This window comes from Xiphophorus couchianus, chromosome 18 (genome assembly GCF_001444195.1).
Source record: "Xiphophorus couchianus chromosome 18, X_couchianus-1.0, whole genome shotgun sequence".
NCBI classification, from domain to species: Eukaryota; Metazoa; Chordata; class Actinopteri; order Cyprinodontiformes; family Poeciliidae; genus Xiphophorus; species Xiphophorus couchianus.
The window spans coordinates 26,925,448-26,940,542 of record NC_040245.1 but is presented as its reverse complement, the minus strand read 5'-3'; the positions used below and the strand labels follow the sequence as shown (position 1 = coordinate 26,940,542).

Sequence of the window (15,095 nt, the reverse complement as noted above, 5' to 3'; positions counted from 1 at the left end):
TGTCTCCGCAATCAAAATAAGAAACCTTTGAAATGTTTTCTGTGACTCAAAATTATCCACGCGGCTTTACATTCTACTCCTTCATTTTACATCATTCTTGTGTTGTTAAATATCCCAGAACTCTAAAGTCATCCTGATGTTTTCCCGATGCGTACAACGGAAAGAAATCTCTTCTTTTTTGACGTCTCCGAAATTTGCATTCCCTCAAACAAGTATCGGGATCGTAACAGTAACTATGGCCAAAAATACATGCAAACAAATCTAATAGCAAATATAATTCACGTGTAAACTAAATCAAGAACATTGTAATGTATATAAGCTCCAAAGCCATTACATTGATGGCAAAGGTTTTGCATAAATTAATTATTTGCAGGAATATTAATGCCTTTAGATGGATTTGAAGTATTTGGTCAGGGCTGAGTGATCACACAGGAAACGGCTTCAATTAATCTAAGAAACAAGAGTTGGGTACAGAGATTTTCACCAATTTCCAGTCCATACAGGAACCCTATTTGTAAAGAGCATTTAGAGAAACCAGACACGTTTTGCTGCCATAGAGAGACTACATGGGCCACCTTCTGTCAAAATTTAATCGGAGTTTGATGGATGAGTGATTAATGACCCGTGGCTAATTGATATTAATTTCCGGTCACATGATGCCCCTCCCCCATCCGGTCACATGATGCCCCTCCCCCCATCCGGTCATATGACCCCCCCTCCCCCCCCATCCGGTCTCATGACCTCAGCGTGCTTAGCACGTGTTACAATATATTCCCGCTAATTTCAATTCATCCAATAGAAACAGAGACAGGCTCCGAGTTTTATGAGTAATACAATTAAAGTATAAAAAACAATAAGTGATAAATAATCAAGAATAATATACGATATAATATATTTAAATAGAATGTTGTAATTAACTCCGGTTTTGCTCACCAAGCCGTTCGTGTTTGTGCGTGTGTCCGGGCAGAATACTGGGCACACATGTCCCTGAGGATGTCTCAATGCCATACAGTGTTTAAGGGGAACTCCGCGTGACACGCGTGGCTATGTATATTTCCGATCATCTCAATAGGGTCTCTATCGGGGGTTGATTGATATGATGTAAACGCCAGCACAGGATTCATTCTCGTGACTTTAGGGAGGGTGGGGGTGGGAGGCCCCACGACAGTGCTGTTCACCAGGCCATTTGTGTGTGTGTGTGTGTGTGTGTCTGTGTATATAAAGACATATAGAAACAAAAGTCCCTAAAGAAAACCTACAGTTTAACTATTTTACTGCATTATTTATGGTAGCACAATTAGCCGATGTTGACTATGAGTTTGTGATTTCCTTCATCACTTCAATTTTAAACTCTAATAGATTTTCTTTTTCTGTAACACTTGCTAGTGTGATACATTTCAGTAAATGTTCCTCATTTGTACACGTACTTCTTAAGAATATGTGACAGACAGTAAACAGGCCTACTCAAATTTAACTTGTATCTTTCCGCAGTTAAAGAATTTGTCCAGACTTTTCCAGAATTTGGCCCGGTATCATTGTGAATGATTTTGTTCAATCTTTTTCTTGCTGTTGAATCAACGCTGATCTTCCCACTGCTTCATGTTTTCTCCAAAATAGTAAATCTTGGTTTAAATACATTTAAACTCATAGATTTTTTTTCTGTAACACTTGCTAGAGTAATACATTTCAGGAAATGTTCCTCATTTGTACACGTACTTCTGAACAATATCTGTCAGGGACTAAACAGGTCTCGGTGAGGTTGCTCATATGTGTCTTTTAGCTTTCCCTCCACCCATTAGCTTACACACTTTAGTGTGTTCACTAACAAAATATAGTACACCTCTAATTTTTTTAATTTTTCATTATTAAAACTTTTAAATGATCAATGTGAACCATCAGTCTGTATTAAAATAGTTAATATAATTCATATTATTAATTTAGATTTGATGTTTTAATGTGTGCCCTTGGATTTATATTGATTTATTCAATGTGTAAATATTTATCAAATAGTTTTTTTTCTTTTGGTGTTTGTTGCACAAATTCAAATATATGCCGGCTATTAACCAACAATTAAATCAGTGAATTTGTGTTTTTTCTTAAATACTCCCTCTCACCGAGACTTACTTACATCTTCTGACAGCTAGCTTATAATAACATTGACTAAGTTTGCTATTGGTACACTTTACCTAAAAATAAAAATTAAACATACTCACTACACAACCATGCTCCAAGAGTTGCTCACAAAATGGTGAATTGTTTTGTTACCTTTAAAATGATCTGAAGCTTTTGTTCCTTGATGCTGTTCACTAATGTTCTCTAACAGACAGTAAACCTCTTGTAATCGATAAGCTTATAAATGATCAATGTGAAACATCAGTATGCGCTAAAGAAGATCATATCAGTCAGATTAAGTAAAATATCATTATACTCAAAGCAATCAAAATTATATTTCTCTGAAAGGTCATTTTTCCTTTTCAGAGAGTTTAGACTGTATGAAAGGAATCAGTGAAATATACTATGAAATATTTAATCTGCTGCATTCCGATAATAAAACTTCAATTGTGAATTGAATGATTACATTGCATCTAGACACAAAAGAATCAACCGTTAATTAGTAATCATACTGACTAACAAGATCTGATCAAACAACAAACCTGACTACCTCAAGGGATTTCTCACATTGGAGAATAAACCATCTGACTTTCTTTAGCCACTAAATTTAACCTTACCAAAGTTTTGCCTTGGAGCAAACAGGTACTGAGTTTGAAGCGGATCAGACGCCTTCAGCCATCTGCTAAAGCTAGACTCCGGCCTTCCTCACTGTAAAATAAAACATTAGACTTAAAAAAAAAAGTTCAAGCAAACATCACTTAATTATCATCGACTTGTTGTTTGTACTCATCTTAAACAAGTGGCAGGAACATTTGGATATATATAAAAAAAGCTTTATAAGTTAATCTATTTAAGTTGAGTCCATGCAACAAGTAAAATAAAATTAAAAAAGTGAATTATTTGAAAGTAGTGAGGATTTTGGGTGGTAAAAGTTGAACATTTTAACATGTCCAGACGTTAGACCATTTCTGCTCAAGCAAACCAAAAGGTTTTGAACAGAACAACCATGTCAAATAATGAGACCGTGAATCTTTAATCTATGTAGCAAATATATTGCTGCTGCTGTAGGCAGAAAATAAAATAAGTTTTACGGAGAATAATATTTTGGATGAGTTTAAGAATATTGTTTGCCAAAATCACACGGTGTAACTACACTTGTTGTCTTTTTGAGGCAATTGGTTTGCATAAATTAAAGTAAATACAACCTATTTTCCTGCTCCACATACTTAGCTAGCAATGTGTCAGTTAGCTTCCCAGTCTGAACCTCTGGGCAATGTCTTGATTCAGTCAAATTTTCTATCTTGTATCTCCTGAACTCTGATATTTTGCTTGCTGGTCTTCATCGTGCTCTGAATGCAGTATCGGGTTTCTCTTACTTTAACCCGCCCAACTTGCACCTGATTGGCATGTTAGCCTTTTGATTCCCTCCCAGTGAGGCGGTGCTTCACAAAGCAAACTGCCTCATGGCTGTTTTAGAAGATATGGTGACTGAGGTTTAGACAGTACTAGCCAGCTCATGCAGCTTGTTTTTACTAGATGGCAGTCCTAAAAGTACATATCTTTAAAATATGAATAAATACGTACAATTCCATAATTATTCGATCCAACGGTTATAGAAGTTTTGTAATAATGCAATTCAGGTATTTTACATTTTCTGGACTAAAGGGAGGATTTCAGTTCAACACCTGTGGTTTCTTAATGTAAGTGTTTCTGCTACTTGACAAGAAACAGGGTTAAAAGAGGATTTAAAAAGCAAAATACAAAGATGATAGTTGTTTTTACCGAGAGCAAGGCTGTGACTAGTTATCAGGACAGAATGAGACCTGTAAAACTGTTGGGCATCTGTTCCAACAATTTATTAATCTTTAGGAAATATTTTTTGGACACAGCCATCCGCAGGAGCAAGATGAAGCAAGAACATCACAACACCAGATGTATTTTTTCATCCTTCTATCCGTGATTTAAAACAATTTTTAATTTTTGTGTCATCTTAAAGATGGAAAGAGTCAATTATTTTTTCACCCATGGAAAAGTGTAATGTGTTTATTATGAGTAGGATTAACCAAGCTGAAGGAAAACAAAGAAAAAGGATAAATAAATATTTATTGATACAGAACTGAATCAGCAAATATGAACTTATGAAACTATTGAAACCTTCAAGTATTTTATGTTGTGTAAGATATTTAAGAAACTAATACTGAATCTGCGTTCATGAATTTCTTTATTTGGTTGTTATCTGTAAAATACGTCTACCTTGTGTTTTGTTGAACACCAGACATCTCATCTCTTTCCCACAATTTTTCACTTAGTTCCACTACTGCAGTGGATTTTATAGTCAATGTTTAAAGCCAACAGAGTCTGAAGCGATGGAGGAAATTTACGTCAATATGGAACCTGTTGGAAAAACTGCATCTAATCACACAGGTAAGAACAAAGTTACAGAGAAATTTAGTATGTATTGAATTCAATTTTGCTAAGGTTGAGGTTTTTGTTAAGGTTGGAGCAGCTCCAAAGAGAGGCTCTGCCTCCATGCGGCTGTCTGTTTGGGAATCCTGAATGTTTTACTTTTGGCTGAACTCATCGCCCTCAGCATACACAGTGAGTCTTCTTCTAGTCATCTTAAAGATGTAAAAAGACTAGATTTTATGTTTCTGTTATATTAAAAAAAAGTCATTGTTCCCCTTCTAAAATCAAACTGATCAAATAGCAAAGGTTTAAATAACAGAATAAAGCTTGGTGACTCAAAGTTTTGCAGAGAGGTGAAACATTACACATGAGTTTGATTCATTTTCAGCAATGGTTGCATTTGCAGCCATTTAGGTTAGCGTGTCTTTAATATCTTCTCTTTTTCAAACTATTTACCCAACGATTCATTGCTCAGTGTTACCTCAGTTTAAATTCTACAGGTATAACCAAAATCATGAAACAATTTTATAAGTCTTAAGTGAAAACACGGTCTTGCCACTTCTTTTTGCAAACATGTTTGTTAATTTTTTTCTGCAGCTCATGACATGACAGCAGATTTTTCTGACATCAGCAACATTCTGACCGAGCAGAACAGCAGCAGCGAGTTTCCCTCCATGAACGCTAACTTCACTGAAACGGCTCCACGAGCTGAAGACACTTTAAGGTTGGTCAAAAACTTTAAAAAATTTGGATCTCGTTAAAAATTGAATTCTACTCTGAATTGTAGAGTATAACTAATAACTTTCCTTTTTGGTCTAAATGAATATAATGTAAATGAACAACTTTTATTTTAATTTATTAAGTGCTCTATCATTTGCGTGTGCTGAAAAACAACGATGTAAAACAAACTAAACTTTGATTGTTTTCTCCTTAAAGGGAAATTGTGTACTGCAGAACGAACAAACATCAATTGTTCCTGTTCATCTCCAGGGCTGCGGAAGAAGAGAAGAGCAGATCCACTAGTGATGGATGATTAGGATCTGTGTTCACTGTGATATTATTCACCAACAATAATGTAGCTTACGGTGTTACATAAAATCCTAAAGATAAAATGTACACTTCCAACAGTTGTGACCTGCATCTAATAACACAACAATTTTATCGCCTATAGTCTGTGTTTTTCTTTCTTGTTAAAACTCTGACGTGATAAACAAACGTTTTTTTTTTGTTTGTTTGGTTTTTTTTTGTATTTTTGCGGAGAATCGGTTGATGCGTTCTGATTGTGTATTAATGTGACTTTTACTACGAGACTTTATGGAGTTCCAGTTGTGTCCGGTAATAGAGGATTAAATTCTATCTTGGTAGAATTATATTTCTACATTTCCAATTATTTACTATCATTTGTAATAAAGTGATGCCAACACCACGGATTCAACAATGAGGAGTTTGTTTTAGTCATCTTAAAGATGGAAAGAGTCAATGTTGTGCTGATTCTGAGTAGCTGAATGACTTTTTATTCATTTCAGAGTTCAATCAGCGAGGTTATTCATTTTGTGATGGTCCTAGTCTATGAAAGAAAGAAACAAGAAAGAAAGCAGCAAATGTACATGTTGGTTCCCCTGAAAATATGGATAAATTCAGTCATTGTAGGGTTAAAGTAATTTGAAGAGGGAGAAGCGTATAAACAAGTCAATGACGAGTCAGTGACTTGATGCATTCTGCATTTTTTAACTCGGTTAACTTAACGTTTTGTTTTTTTACTGACTTTAATACATTTAAATCGCTACGTTGTTTGATAAGTAGAATGGAAATGACTTTTTTGTAAATGGTCTTGTAAATTAGCGTTTTATAAATCAACTGAATTGAATTAAGAAATTTGACCTTCGGATTGGACTGAAGAGAAATGATGAGCAATGTTTTATGTTTAATTTTTATTTTTAGGTAAAGTGTACCAATAGCAAACTTAGTCAATGTTATTATAAGCTAGCTGTCAGAAGATGTAAGTAAGTCTCGGTGAGAGGGAGTATTTAAGAAAAAACACAAATTCACTGATTTAATTGTTGGTTAATAGCCGGCATATATTTGAATTTGTGCAACAAACACCAAAAGAAAAAAAACTATTTGATAAATATTTACACATTGAATAAATCAATATAAATCCAAGGGCACACATTAAAACATCAAATCTAAATTAATAATATGAATTATATTAACTATTTTAATACAGACTGATGGTTCACATTGATCATTTAAAAGTTTTAATAATGAAAAATTAAAAAAATTAGAGGTGTACTATATTTTGTTAGTGAACACACTAAAGTGTGTAAGCTAATGGGTGGAGGGAAAGCTAAAAGACACATATGAGCAACCTCACCGAGGCCTGTTTAGTCCCTGACAGATATTGTTCAGAAGTACGTGTACAAATGAGGAACATTTCCTGAAATGTATTACTCTAGCAAGTGTTACAGAAAAAAAATCTGAGTTTAAATGTATTTAAACCAAGATTTACTATTTTGGAGAAAACATGAAGTAGTGGGAAGATCAGCGTTGATTCAACAGCAAGAAAAAAAACTGAACAAAATCATTCACAGTGATACCGGGCCAAATTCTGGAAAAGTCTGGACAAATTCTTTAACTGCGGAAAGATACAAGTTAAATTTGAGTAGGCCTGTTTACTGTCTGTCACATATTCTTAAGAAGTACGTGTACAGATGAGGAACATTTACTGAAATGTATCACACTAGCAAGTGTTACAGAAAAAGAAAATCTATTAGAGTTTAAAATTGAAGTGATGAAGGAAATTAGCGGGAATATATTGTAACACGTGCTAAGCACGCTGAGGTCATGAGACCGGATGGGGGGGAGGGGGGGTCATATGACCGGATGGGGGGAGGGGCATCATGTGACCGGATGGGGGGAGGGGCATCATGTGACCGGAAATTAATATCAATTAGTCACGGGTCATTAATCACTCATCCATCAAACTCCGATTAAATTTTGACAGAAGGTGGCCCATGTAGTCTCTCTTGCCATAAACAAGCTTCTGCTGTAGTACTGACCGGACGTTTGATCACTGGGACCAGAAACGGCAGAATTGATGTAAACTGGTTGATTATGTGGCACAGACAAGTAAATGTACTTAATGTATAAACTGAGATAAAAAGCCTTTGTAGTTAAGAATTGATGTATTTACTTTGTAAATGAGCTACATCTGGAACTACACCAATTTGCTTAAGACAAGAAATGATGAGAGCTGTATGCTCCGTGTCAGTATTATTGTGCAGATCCGAAAAAGCGGCACACAGTAATGCAGCAGTTCAGCAGTTTTACAGTTTGCTGGACGTTTGTTCCAGACTTGTGGTGCATAGAAGCTGAACGCATGTTTGGTTCTGGTTCTGGGGCCAGAGCCAGAAGACCCGAGAGGGCTGGAAGGCTGATACGGCAACAGCAGGACTTTAATGAATTTTGGTGCTAAGCCATTCAGTGATTTATAAACTAACAGTATTTTAAAGTTTGTTCTCAGCAGTAGCGTTCTGGATCAGCTGCAGATGTCTGATTGATTCTTTTTTGGCAGACCTGTGAAGATACTGTCGGAGTAATCAATGTGACTAAAGATAAACACATGGATGAGTTTCTCTAGATCTCACCGAGACTTTAGTCTAATCCTGGAGATCCTTTTCAGGTGATGGAAGGCCGACTTTGTAACTGTCTTTATGTGACTCTGAAGGTTCAGGTCAGAGTTCAGGTCAGATTCTGGGCCTGACTGCTAATTTCTGACTGTAATAACTGAAGCCGTGTGCTGACTCTAGGTCGTTCCTTTGTATGTCAAAAGTTGTCGGACAATCCTCACAGAAAACGTGTTGAATATTTTCCAGCATTTTTGCTAAAATAAATGGTCCAAGATTTCAGTCTAGAATCCAGATGCTCCAAAACACTCACAGCTGTAATTGTGACCTTGCACACCTGGCTGTACAAATGACACACTTTTCAAAATTTCCTTTGGATCAAATTTGAATCCCATTCTTCTGTTGGTGTGCCACATGAAAACCCATAAAGTTTGAATTTGTTACATGATTCAAATTGAAAGAGTTCAGTGGGGTTTGAATATTTTTTGGAAAGTAAAAACTGTTGGTTGATGATGCTGGCACTCTCCGTATCATGAATGAAGTGATATTTGATGTACTGTCCATTATTTTTAGCACTTTCATTGTATATCGCTTTGCTTATTTTTAGTCTTTTCTTACTTGCTGTTACTTTAAATTCCCTTTTGGGACTTGAATAAACTCGAATTTGAACAATTTTTCTAAATAACCGACTGCGGTCTGGAGATTTCTTAACGTTCCTGCGCTTTCAAAGAAGTCTCTTGGCTACTGCGGCTAATAGATCAGATTTGAGTTTTTCCTTTTTTTCCCCGAGCTGTGGTTGTACTTTGTCACGATCAAGGTCTTTAAAGATGGCGGATCGGACGCGGAGTGGAATTCAAAACTTAAGAGGAGCAAAGACCTTCGACAGTGAGGCCACGTTGCTCTGAAGACTCCTACATCATTTCCACGGCACAGTCACAAAATCACCCGACAAGAAGGAATGACGGATCGTAGCGCGAGGCGGCGGCGCTGCGGCAATAATCCAGTTTAATATGAAACCCAGTGCAGACTGCAAAGACGCAACACATGTTTTTTAATGAGGGAGGCAATTAGGTTGTGTTTCTGAGGGTCCGTGTGTGTGAGATTGTTAATTTCAATTACAGGATGCATTAGTATCCACCTCAGCACTCCTCCCTCTGTGGGGAAATCTCAGCAACCTCAACTATATTCGGGAGCATAACTAAATTTAGACAGAGTACGTAGGTAAGCCTGCAATTAGGAGCAGCAGATCTCTAGTTTGGAATGTGTGTGTGTGGGGGCCGGTGCAGGCGTGTGTGTGTGTGTGTTTGGGGGGAAGTGGGGAGGATGAAACAACCTCTGCAAGTAACATTTGATCTTTCTGAGCTTTGGCCTTTGCTGAAGGGAAGAGGTGCTGGCCTTCCTTTTTTCTTTTTGCATTAAACGGACTTGCGAAGTTTAAGTGGTGGTGTGCTGTTTATGAATGAAGGCAAATATGCTTCAACTAGTAATGCAGTTGGGCAAAAAAACCAAAAAAAAACCAACACCCAGATGAAAACAGGTCTCTGAATTTTAGGTTATCTGAATTCTGCACTTATTTCCAAGTGGAAAAATAATGATTGTCGGCGTGGAAGGGCAGTCACCGAGGTGAGGAGCTTTGCTTGGATTAATACAATTTTGTAATGCAGTTAATTGCATTTTTGTTCCACCCGGAACCTTTGAATTCACATGTTTCTGGTACAGCCATAAATCTGAAGCACAAGCGACATCCGACTCACTGGGGGTTCATTTCTACTTCAAATAAACAATCTGATTGGACGCCGGAAAAGACTCGGTGTGTTCAAGTTCAGCTAGAAGGAGTTAGTATCAATTCAAGCTAATAGCTTTTTACACAGTATTTACTTTGGGAAGTACTGTATTAAAAAACAAACAAAACAGAACGTAGTTACAAATGACCAACCGTGAAAATCAGACTTTCTCAGAACCAAGCTCTGAGGTTTGGGCTAACGTCAGTCAGTGTGGCTGATTATCAGACAGAAAAGCTATAATCAGCATTGAAAGGGTTTTTAGAAAATATTTGGTTCGCTCTGCATGAGAGCTCCGGCGTTGCGACAAAACGGCTCAACTAATCTTTAGTGTAATGCCATTATTATTGCTGACACGGTGTCAGCTCAGAAGCTATAATGTGGCACATCACAGTCATTTTGTGTTTATATATATATATTTTTTTACAAATGGTTGAAGAGGGGCTGGTTTGATAGGGAAAGAAAAAAAAAAAAGGAAAACAAAATTAATCTAACAAGCTTTGCTTGTTATGTGCGTGCCTGGTCTCCAGCTGAATGACAATGACGAGGCGTCCGCTTCCCGCTATATACACTCCATTGTGAATAATGAATATGTGAACACGCTGCAAAACAAAGGCAAACGGAGGAATTAATTCAATGAAATGAAAAGCCTGCGCTGCCAGATAAGCCATATGGCGGATAGGAAATGCGACGGACGTTTTTTTTTTTGCTGAGCCGGATGGATTGCTTTGCCGGGTCTCCGTGTGACAATCGGCCCATTCAGTGTCCGGTGCGTCAGTCTTGTAGTGCAGGCCGGAGTTTCTTGCATCATTAATTCAGCCTCTCCCTGGCAGAGCTTTTTGGCCGCTCCATCAGCATATGGACGTGCTAAATGCCAGGAGAAACAGAGGTCAGGGAGCAACTGAAAAAACTTTTATGGAAACGGGGGGGAGGAAACAAATATTTACACACATCCGTTATGTGGGAAGATAAGTAGTTTGTCGAAGCGGGGGGATGAAGCGAGCCTTTTCCCGAATGAGAGACGCCGGTTTGTGCGTCAGACCAGAGTCGGGAATCGGTATTGAGGTTCGCATTTAGCTGGATTCGCAGCGGTGGGTCGGAGCCCGCAGGGTGGGAACCCGAGAGTTTGGCTCTGCAGCAGAGCCAATCAGCTGTTAGCGAAGCCGAGGCAAGCACAGAGCCGCGCTCGGCGCTACGGAGAGTCTGGGTCGGCTTCAGCGTGATGGGAAGGTGATAAAGACAGACGGCCATCGGTCCAAATGCCTCAGAGTGAAAGACGGGATGAAGAAGAGCAGAATGACTGTAAGACCTGCAACATGGTGAATCACAGTTTACTGTAAACTGGCTCTTTTTGTTGTCACATCCAACACTCATTACAATGAGTCTGGAATAAAGTTCCTCGTCGTATTTTTGTGACATTTTCTCACTTGCATTGCTTACCTAAAGACAACATTTGCAGAGAGTTTGAAAAGGAAAGAGAGCAAAACATCATCAAGTTGCTAGAAGGCATCAGTCAGGAGAAGGGAACAAAAAACCTCCATAAAATGATGTATGCATAAATGTAAATAAGACAGACAGCAAAAACTGGAGGGAAAAACAAAAGATGAATGAAAATGAGAATCAGTTTTATTTCAGGGAGTTTTCCTTCAGTTTCACTTTTTCTCTCAATAAAAACATTTAGAATACATTTAATAAACATCAGGGGGCAAAAAATAACAGTTTGGTGCTGTCAGTTTTCGACATATGAAAGTAATCTTGACTTTAGCACAGGTCCAACTGAAAAGAGCGACAAACTTTCACGTGCGTTTGACAACTGCAATGATGGAGGAGAGACAAAAGCAGGTTAAATACCGCTGGCGAGTGGACGCAGGTGATGAATGGGCCAGGCGACGACACGGCGATCGAGAAACTGGTTACTGTGGTTACGGTGCAGAAACTGAACGATCCAAACTGGGAAAATTATCAAATTATTAACGGGCGACTCAGACCTTGACAATAAGTCGGCGACTTAAAAAAAAAAAAAAAAAAGGGACCAAAGTAAGCAAACATCTTGTCAAAGTTCCAATAAAATGTAAATTCTTTAAAGAAATGCGTAATAAGAATAATATCTTAATAATAATTAAGATGAAGAAAAATTAAGGTTCAAGTTAAAACAAAGTAGCGGACACAATTAAAAAGATGTCTGTTAACAAAGTTCAGTATATTCTCTCCTTCAAAGTCCTGCTGTCATGTATAACCATTTTATGCTGAATGAAACGCACCAAACATTAGCATTTACTATCCAAGCAAATAAAAATAAAAATAAAAATAAAAAATCACTACTTAATACAGCATATTTGCAAAGTGATGCTTAACATCATTTCAAGCTGCAGCCACATGAGCTAGATTTCCCTCATGCTCTTTCTTGACTTCCTGCCATTTTTAAACATTAATTTGCCCAGAGAGCTGACTTGGCAGGTTTCGCTCTCGCTACACTTTCCTGCTAAGCAGCCTGACAGCTACGCAGATTTACACATGTGGCGACAACGAGACGTTGCTTCAGCGTTTTCCTCAAAAGGTCAGCAACTCTGATTTCTTCGGCAAACTTCTTCATTTGTCTGTAAGAGAATCGACTTTGTAGTTTCTTTTTCTTTTTAATCAGCTCAGCTTTTTGACAGCATCAATGTGAAAATCCCCCCCCAAAATATACAAATGTGTGTCCAGTAATACATTTGCCTTTGTTGCATATTTTTTTTATTTAAGTCAATCAGCTTTATTATGAAACAAGGATTACACTGGGTTACAAAACAAATATTTCTTGCAAGTCGTCTATGTTTTTTTTCCAACTGATTTGGGACTATTTTGCAACGCTGAGTCCAAAAATGGCAACCGTGTTTCTCAATCGGGTCCGGTTTTAATACGAATTTGATTCAGAGAAATCCGACCTTTTTTATTGACGACATTATCAATTCCTTTCCGTTAACATTTCTCATCCAAAAAAGGTTTTAGGATAAAACAAAAATAAATAAAAATCTGAGTGTATTAATCCAATGTTACAAACTTGTCCTAAATCAGTTGGAAAAAAAACATAGACGACTTGCAAGAAATATTTGTTTTGTAACCCAGTGTAATCCTTGGATTTCTGTAATAATAAACACTGATAAGGGTAAGTCCATGTGGATCGAACATTATGTCTTCATTGTGTAAAATTCTCCTTCTCTTTTACGTTCATCACTCATTGATCCCAGATTCTCAGGAAACTGATCCACATGTGAGAACAAGTCGTGCATTTTGATGCTCATGTTGCTCCATAGTCCAGAAAGTCGACCCGATCGAGCGAAACCAATGTGATTTTTGGATTCAGCACATCAAAAGGACTCTAAAGCAGTTGAAAAACCCCAGACAGTTTTTTTTGTCCGGTGTGATGAACCGGTTTACGATATCGAAACCAAAGCCTGTCCGTTCTGTTTCCTTTATTTTTACTGTCGGCCATTGCTTTCTGTCCCCTGAGCTCATCCCATTACTATGCATGGCATCATATCATGCATTCTAAACCAGCTCTCGCTGCATTAACCTTTGCACATCAGCAAAAAAAAAAAAAACATGCTAAAAATCTTAGGGAGGTCACACAAGGTGGAAGGAGGACTGTAAGTGGTCTAGGAAGAGCCGTAAAATGTGCAGCATTTTCCCTCCTCTGACTGTCTTGGTCTGCACTTTTACAAGTCCATTACAGAGGGATAAGGGACTTAAAGATACCAACCCCCCCACCAGAACCCAGTCTGGCTCCCAGAGGAGACTCTTTTTTAAACACTCAAAATTTTCACAACCTGCTGACCGGCGAGCTCCGCGTGTTTAAATTCAGAGGAAGAGCACCTGAACTTTATCTCTGCCGACTTTTAGCTGGACATTTAAATGTATTCCCCAGTGGTTCACGATGGCGCGCACACACAAAAAACAGAGGTAAAAATCAATTTAGTTAAAGATATAGTTTTGTCAAGCGGTGCTATTTATTGAATTTTTTTTTTTTTTTTGTCACACTGAAACTACATAACATGCAGATTACATGAGTGTTGCAGCAACTCGTCTCTGATGGCGTTTTAGGAAAAACTTGTCTGTGATTTAAGAAAAAATAGAGACAAGCGAAGAAAAACTACACTTTGCTTTTCTTTTCTTTGAGTTTTTTTAACAAGACAGAATACATTATTTCAGACTGCAGTGCGGCACTGGAGTTCGACAGCAACAGCAGGCAGTAAAATGCCGTCTAAAGGAAACATAAAGAAATACTTTGTCTGTGTTTGGAAAGGTTATGTGGAGCAATTTGAACTTTTTTGTGTAAGACCATGTTACAGCAAAACTAAATCTTAAAACAAAAAAAAATTGCAAATGCTTTTGAAAAAGGTGCCACGAAGTTATCGAAAATAATTTCAGGCAGCAATTATTAAAAGAAAAAACACAAACATTGCAACATCCTGGAGAGACTATTGATTATTGAAAAATAATAATAACCCTTTTGTAGAGTCCAGCGCTGATTAAATGTGCTGTTTTATAGACGCAGAGTCTGATTGATTTTATAAATGTATCGGGTTGTGAATTTAAAAGCAAATGTCTGATCTTACATGACTTGGACTAATATGCAGGACAAAAGCAAAACCTTGACCAAAATTCTGACAAAAAAAAAAAGACGTATCTTATTTTATTGTTGTTTATAATGGTTAAGTTCAACATTGCAACAATTTTTGTGTCCTTTTATAATCTCATTATGCCAAGAAAGCCACTTTGTTTACTACAGTACTTTCATTAGATGACTAAATCTGTTTCTATAGAAATTATGCTTTTCACAGCCACTGGTCAAAATTAACAAATACAAATTCTATTTCAGCACATCTCTTTCAGTCTGTTTCTTTAAATTAACCTTCTATATCTGGATATAAATTTGTTTGCTGATATTCTGGTTATGTAGTTCATTTTAATTTCACTTTTTTCTTTTTATAGCTTCTGAAAACGTCTGTAGTATTAATCATATTCTCCCAGGTTGTACTTTTACCAGCATGTTGTCTGTCTTTACTGATTCATTAACTGCGCTCTTTAAAGTGAAGGTCTGTTAAATTGGAATCAAATGCCCACAAACGATTACGAGGGGAAGCCGAAAAACCAACTTCCATCTTCACCAAAAGTCATTTGTCGTCAGCGA

General features: G+C 37.3%; 1 protein-coding gene and 1 long non-coding RNA gene across 2 annotated transcripts in view; one reads left to right on the top strand and one right to left on the bottom strand.

Annotated features, from left to right (window-relative positions):
- Positions 1 to 15,095, bottom strand: part of rtn4rl1b (reticulon 4 receptor-like 1b) — a 203,951-nt gene that overhangs the window by 114,533 nt on the left and 74,323 nt on the right. The window lies entirely within an intron of this gene.
- Positions 4,291 to 5,448, top strand: LOC114133370 (uncharacterized). The gene is made up of 3 exons (XR_003593174.1): positions 4,291 to 4,536; positions 4,609 to 4,710; positions 5,116 to 5,448. It is a non-coding gene; the product is annotated as an uncharacterized LOC114133370 (long non-coding RNA).